This window comes from Neomonachus schauinslandi, chromosome 1, assembly GCF_002201575.2.
Source record: "Neomonachus schauinslandi chromosome 1, ASM220157v2, whole genome shotgun sequence".
NCBI classification, from domain to species: Eukaryota; Metazoa; Chordata; class Mammalia; order Carnivora; family Phocidae; genus Neomonachus; species Neomonachus schauinslandi.
In genome coordinates, this window is record NC_058403.1 from 133,464,017 (window position 1) to 133,472,222 (window position 8,206).

Below are 8,206 nucleotides of genomic sequence, written 5' to 3' on the forward strand. Positions count from 1 at the left end.
CTGGGAAATGAAAAGCTATGACAAAGAAAACTTGGCTAGAGCTAGAGGTCATAAATGTTGTTCAGCAGTATGTTTCATATTTTGCACAACTTATAATTGATGAGTGATAAAAATCAAGAAAGATTCTTACAAGGGTAGAAAGCCCCTGTTTTAAAAAATAGCTGAAACCTATTGCTATAAAACAACAACAACAACCCTGGTTCTTTATATTCTACGAGAAAACTACTATAATTCCACAGCTTCAAACAGAAAGCCTATCCATTAATCACAAAGCCAAATGTTTTAAAGGAATGTAGGGAAAATTCAGTTTTTAACAAAGACATTCTTTTTATCGTGATTATTTCTTCTTTCTGTTAATCATTGAACCAAATTGGCAATGAAGTTTTACCAGTTCCCAAATTCACTTTAAGGCTAAAATGAAAATATCAGTGAATCAAATAGTTATATTACTTGTGGCTTACCAAAAAAAAATTATTTTACTGATCATTTTATCAGTAAAATGATTATAATCAGTATATTTATTAATGACTTTTCTGAACAGAGGTCTGGAAAAAGCTATTGTTCTTATCAGTTTGTTTTTAAATAGAAGTATGTGTTTTGCTTCTTGATAAGAGTACCAGAGAAACCTAGATTACCTCCAGTCTCCTCAAAGTTGGGGAAAATCTGTGAGATACCCCTTGCTCACCCTACCTTGGTCTGCCATTGCTTTGAATGGTTGTCAAAGATAGTTTGAGACAGCTGTGTCTCAGGCTTGGCAGAGCTAGGATGTTTTCTTTCCCCTAGCAGATAAATTTATTCATTTATTTACTCATTTATTCAAAAAGAGTAATTATGGAACAAATTCTCTGTGAGAGTACCAAGCATTTGCCTTCATGGAACTTAAAATCTAATGGGGTGGGGGAGACAAACAGACATTAACCAAAGAGTAAAGCGAAAACATGAATATTTCAGTAAGAGCTATGAAGGAAAGATGCATGATGCTATGAGTCTATGAAGGGTTGATTTGAAGGATGATCTATACTATAGCCATATACTTTGCAATGTGTCTTGATAGTTCTTCCCATTAAGAGGTGAAATCTATTTCCCTACTCTTTGATCCTGTCCTGGCCTTGTGACTCCCTTTGGCCAGTAGAAAGTGGCAGAACTGACACTGTGATAGTTACTCACCTAGGTTTTAAGAGGCTTTGTGAGATTTCCCTTCTTGTTCCTCTACCTTCATCAGGAGAACATGCTTGACCTAGTCTGCTGGATGAACTACATAGAACGAAGTAGAGTCAGCCCAGTTGTCCCAGCCAAGGCCCTGGACACATGAGAGAGCCCAGGGAGGATCAGCAAAGCTGCCTAGTCAACTCACAGCTGACCACAGACACATGAATGCACCTAGCCAAGCTTATCTGTGATCAGCAGACTTGACCTGCTCACCCAGAGGTTCATGAACAAAGAAATAAATGTTCATGCTTGTATGCCACTGTAGTTTCAAGGTTGCTTGTTAGGCCTTATTACTATGCAAATAGATAATTGAGGCTCTGCTATATTTGGTGAGTTCAGGCCAGGCTTTTCTGGGGAAGTTATTCTTCATTCTTCTGTAAAGAATATAAAAAAGGAATAAAGATTAACAATGCAAAAGAAAGGAGAAAAGAACATAGAAAGTAGATAAAACAGGGGCTAAAGCCTATAAGCAACAGTTGTAAGAGGCCTAGGGGAACTAGGTAACAGATGTCAAAGGGAGTGTGATTGAAAAGTTGAAGGAAAAGATGACACCTGTAGGGCCTTGTAGACTGTTTTAAGTTGTTTTGTGTTTAATCTGAGAATAATGAAAAGAACTTGAAGAGTGTTAAGAGAGAATATGAGCAAGAGGTGTTTGGTTACAGTGTGTAGAACATTGGGAAGAGTATCACTTCCCAAGAGGGCTTAAAAGAAGAGTGGTGATTTTTTATTTAGGGAAAGGCATTAAGTCATCAACACCAATCCTGGATCATCACTGTGACTTTCTGATGGGTATTAACATCTTTCTAAATTACCTTTACTCCACCTCGAAAGGCAGCATGGCACGGTTTAAAAGGCATATATTCTACTTCTGCCTCCTCCACCTATAAGCTTCATTACTTTAAACTCTCGTATGAAAAAGCCCTCTATTTGCTCAATTCCCCTTACCCAACATATGTCTACATAGATCTTCCAATCTGCTCACCTATTTATTTGAAATGACTCATCTTTCTCCCATTTATGCTAATTTTGCCTTCTAGATAATGTAATATTTTGTTCTTTTGTAAAATGTAAGGTACTGCAGAAGCATTAGTTATGATTACCCTAGCTGAAGCAACACCACCTCTGTAAAGCAATTCTTGGTAATTCCAAATGGCTTTTCTCTAGTATTCTATAGTTTGTCCCTCCTAAATAGTACCTTAAAGGGATACATCTGAGAAAGTGCTTGCAGCTTCAAACAACAGATAACCTTTTTTAAAGCGACTTAAACAATACAGGGTTTAGGCATATCATTTAAGTAGATTATGGAAGTAGCTAGATTCATATAGGATCAATGCCATCAAGGCTCTGGGTCAATATCTCTGTCATTCTCTTGGCCTTCTCTGGGTTGTAAAAATGCCTGCAACACTCTCTTATGACTGTTGGCTAAAAATTGGGTCATATGCAAAGTCAAAGATCAATATCTGGCAACAAGGAATGGAATTTCCCAGACTGGATTAGTCCCACTTGTACTTATTCCCTCTGTTGGACATATTGGCCATCTGTCAGAGGTAAATTTCTGCTGGGTAGGTAGCCAACAGTGACTGCCACTCATAGCTTAATGATTTTTTCTTTTCTGATCCTCATCTAATTGTGTATTTCTCTAGATTTTTTAACTTCCAGCCATGGCAACACTGTTTTCTCTATTTGGAATGCCAACCCTTTCCCTATATCTAATTACTTAGAGAAAGAGTCAACTTTTAAAGCTCTATCAGATCATCACACTTTCTATAAAACTTGCACTGCTCCCCACACCCAGATATACATTTAATCCCTCTTCTTTGTATTACTTCGGTTTCTTATGTATATCTGCTTTATTATAAATATTGTGCTGCATTATGATTTAATTGAATGTTAATCCATGCCTCCCCTCATCCCTGCTCACCACCATGACTCATTGCCCTTGCTTGGAACATAGTATGGTTTCAATTAAAATATACTGGGGGCACCTGGGTGGCTCAGTCGGTTAAGCCTCTGACTCTTGGTTTTGGCTCAGGTCATGATCTCAGGGTTCTGGGATTGAGCTCTGAGTCAGGCTTTGTGCTCAGTGGGAGGTCTATTTCTCTGCCTCGCTCTCCCTCTCCCTCTGCCCACCCCCACTTACATGTGTGTGCACGCTCTCTCTCAAATAAATAAGTCTTTAAAAAAATAAGTTAAAATATACTGAGTGGTATTGAATCTAAGTACACATAGTTTAGTCTTACGATGTTCCAGGGATACCTCATATAGGGCTCCTTTCTACTTGATGTCAAAAACCAAATGTTATACTTATCCACAGTTCAAAGCACTTGGTATAGTGCTAGACAGTGCTTATCTTACCAGTACATACTTTTCCACTGATGGATGTTTAGATACCAAACAGTGAAAGAAAGACAACTACAGAGAAAACAAAGGGGCTGGTGTTATTCCCATCATAAGGAGAGAGGTAGTTAGGCTCTTGATAAGTCTTGATGACCTGTAAAAGACACTTCTGTTTGGGAAATGTGGGGTCTTCTGGGCATAACTCAATGGTTGAGAAAGAACTTTATTATTCCATAAAATAAGAATTTGGGGATTTGAATAGCATCAAGAATGTTGAAAAAAATGATTTTCAGGGAATAAAAAAGTCCTTAGAGAATGGCAGTAAGATGGAGTCAAAGTAGAGGAAAAACCATGAGCATTCCCTTTGGGAGGAATGACCAGTGACATTATAGGTTGTGATGTTTAATGTAGGTGGTTTTCTGTATCATGTAACCGTAAAATTCTTCAACCTTAGCCTAAATTTCAGTAAAAAAGTGCCTCACACAACACCTAGTGTCAGTGGTCCCAGGGGGAAATCAAGAAGATCATAATGTGGAGTATCTAATGTATGTTGAAATGGGAAGGAAAGAATCCAGAAATGATAGGATCCATGATATATAGTTCAGAGATGGCCCTCCTCACAGAGCAGTAGTATTTTTCACATAACTCCTAAATTCATCTAATAGCCTAATTAATGAAATATATACAAATTATTATGCTCCTCTTTTGTTCCGAATTGTGATCGAGGAAACTGTTGGACAGGGGAAAGGGGAGAAACTTGCAGAGTATTGAAGCAGTAATGGCACTTAACACTTCTAGAGTTCAACGAACAGTTACTGTGTGCCAACTATGTAATGGACAGTGGGCTAGCTGCTGGTGTTATACATATGAATAAGACATAGTTGGGGTTTTTTTGTTTTGTTTTCCTCAATATTTTTTCATTGAGTCATTACTGTTTTGTCTTTTGGCTTGCTTTCTTTCCCCTATAGTCATCCTTCCTCTTTAAAGGGGTTCCTACCATCTGTCTTCCATTGGTTCAGTTGAACTAGCCAAAGGGGAACTATGGGACTTAAATTTTATTTTGTTTCATGGTGTTTTAGTGAGTTTAGAATAGAAAAAATAAATAGATTGGGACTGAGGAGTGAACTGGCTTCATTTTGCCTAAGGAAAATGGTGACGCATGTCTGCTAAAGCAATGCTTCTCAAGCTGTCCGTGGTGAACTAGTTTCCTTCTTTCTTTTCTGCCTTTCTTTCTCTTTCTGTCTTTCTTTCCCTCCCTCCCTCCCTCCCTTCTGATATCATTTGTGCAATCTGAAACTTTTATAAAATAATAAAAGTGATTTCCTAAATAAAAGAATGAAGTTCTAAAACTACAAACCAATTTTTCTTTTTTTACTATTACATTCAACAGACATTAACAAATTGCTATAAAATTTTCTAAATGCTTACTCTCAAATTCTGCCTGAATCATACTGCAGACCACTAACAAAGAGTTCACATACTGCCACTGCCCCACAGACCAGTGTCAGTGGCTTGGCACTATAATGTCCCTGCACATTTGTGCCTTCAGGGCAGTAAAAGACTTTGGCAGTGTGTTCTCCTTTCCAGAGCCTTATCACCAGGTGGTGTAATCTACATTTTAAAAATTGCTAATTGCCTCATTCACAATGAGACTCAGAGTCTACTCCTATCTTTTGCTTTGCTTTCCAAATAAGGAAGCTTGATTCCAAAGATTCTAAAATGCCAACTAACCCTGACATTCCTTTTTTTCCTATACTGCAACATTCTCAGCCACAGGAAGATTTCAGAGGCTTGAAAGTTGCTAATGTAGCTAACCAGTTGGGGATTATACGTATCACGTCCCTCCAGCTTCCACATGTAATTCTCTCTGAATAGATCATGATTCACGGTGCTCTAAATTATTGGTAATGGAAGATGAGTTCTTTAGCAACTGATACGTTGATACTTCATAATTTTGGTATTTCATAATTTGTACATGTATGTTTGTGTAAATCTGTAAAGTGTTAAGAATTTTTCAGGAAAAGACAAAAGCATCTTCAGCATAAGAAGGGAAATGAAGTTTTGGTGGTGGTGGTGGTGGTAGTGGTTTAGAGTAATCCTGAGGATAAATAACAGGAATTGAGTCTGAAAATCTAAATTCAGTTTTTGCCTTTTCATCGGTATAATACAAGCCACATATGAAATTTAAAATTTTCTAATAGCTGTGTTACAAAATAAAAGAAACAAATGAAATTAATTTTAATGTATTTTATTTAAACCAATATATCAAAAACATAATTTCCATATAAAAATAATTAAAAGACATTTTACACTATTTTATTTGTACTAAATATTTAAAATGTCGTGTGTGTTGTATGCTCCCAGCTTGATTTCAGGTGCATAATAGCCGTACATGGCTGGGAGCTAGCATGTTGCACAGACCCTAGGACAAGAGCCAGGTCATATTCAGTGCCTTTAATGGGGCAAAGGAACAAAGTAGAGATGGACATTCATAATCAGAAGGTAGACTTCAGGGTGAGTAGTGGAGAACTTCAGAGGAAAATCATGTTTATTGTGTGACTGTACGCTTGTCCCCAAAAACACACATTTTAATGAATTTTTAGTAAAATATCCATGTTTTGATAAATTCCTGGCAAATTAAAATTTCTTTTTGGCAAGGCAGAGAAATGTGAAGTCCTATTTCAAGGTTTTTTGGCCAAAATACATGCGCAAGATGTAAACATATAAAAACCTATTGTATATATTGCTCATAAATTGATTTTGTTTTGGTTTTTCTTTTTACAGATTCTTGTGCTTATTTTTATAAAACTGTTTACTTAAGCTATCCATTTATTTAGGGAAATTCTTTGTGGTAAGCATGTAGCATATTTGTAAATTTTTATTATTACAATAACATTAAACACCCTATGAGGGCTCATCTTTGGTTATTTCCTTAGGCTAGATTATGGAAAGTGGACCTATGGAACCAAAGGTTACATGAATATAGAAGTCTCTTGTCGTCTCCTTCAAATTTATTCTCACAGTGTATGCGCTATATGGTAGGGCTCAGTTTACAGCCTGTATTCTTTACATAATTACGTTTTTAATGGGGGAAATGGCAATGGCATATTATCATTGTTATTGTTTTAAGTTTTGAATATTTAAGGGTGAATATTTCTCTTTGGTCTTGTTGGTCATATTTGGTCCAAATTTTTCTCTGAATTGCTTGTTTATATCTTGTGCCTACAGGCTGTGTCATTACGTTTTCATCAGACTCCCGCAAGTCCCTGTTCAGCCTGGCTGAGTGGGTGTGCAGAGAGGTAAAGTGGTGAGGAGGCCCTGCTGCTGGGCTGCAGAGACCTCACTATTAGACTGTAGTCACAATAAAATATACTGCACTTACAATCAGTTAATCTTGGTAAGCAACTAAGCTAACCTTTAGAAAAAATCCATATGCCCCTGAGGTCCATCTGCTATAATAGCACCACTAAAAAGCAGACAAATACTTTGAGTTTTATAATTTAAGTTTGCTATCCCCTCAGAAGAGGATTGCTGTTCTAAAAATACATCTGCCTGCAAAGAGCCTTGGGGCCTGTGTGCTTCTTTTGCATTTAACCAGCTATTAAAAAATCCCTCTAAAGCTGTGACCTGCACAGGTTCAATCTGCTTTGGCTAGTAAATCAGTTAAGACTGGAAGTTCCCTATGACTTTTTAAAGACATGTTAGAGATCCTAAAAATAATTCTTCTCTCTTAGTAGAGGAGAGAAAAATGATTCAAGAGTGGTTCAAACATAGCCAGAGCCTGTCCATCATGACCCTGATCACTTTTCCCTACCAGAACACACGTCTATAGTAAACATTTGTGTGCCTGCCCCATTCCATGTGCTGCACTGAGAAAGGGAGTCAACCACAAATAAGACCCTTTTTTCCCTTGAAGATTTCAACTTTGGTGAAATGAAAATACCTATAAATAAATGCAATAGGAAGTGATAAGTGCTACATTCCAGGCATGTTCAGGGAGCTATAAGAGCATGAAGGAAAAGAATGACCACACAGATTGGGAAAGGACTTTACCAGAAGTGGATACTTGAGCTGAGTTTCAGTTGAGTAGAAGCTCACGGAGCAGAGAAGAAAGGGGGAAAGAAAAAGAGCAGACAGAAAAGAAACAAGGACTGCCCCGTAGTTAAGAAAACATTGGAGAATTTTAAATAGAAGAATGATGGTGATCAGAACACAACAGATTCTTATGTCTCTACTGGGTTGCTATCACTCCCTGGCATGTTAGGCTTCAAACAGACTCATGAAACACTTGTATGTCAGCTTAAACAGAAAGCACATTGTCCAATTTAAATACTAATGCAAATTAAGAAGAAGAGATAAAAGAAGTCCCTGAGCTCCCAAAGACATCAAGGATTGCTGCTATATCATAGCACATACTCCTCCCATGAGGAATGTAAATAAGAAGGGCAAATTTGTGTAATTGGCATGCTGGACATTTCTCTGGAGTCAAATGCTTTCTATTGTATTTGAAATTTTCAAGCCAAACCACGATAGCAACTGACCAGAAAAAAATGCAATTGAGAAAGAATACCCTGCAATGTTTACAGTCCACCCTTTCTCTGTATGTGCATTTTCAAATTTGGGTATTTTGAACTGGACTCTAATAGGATTTGGCTAATAA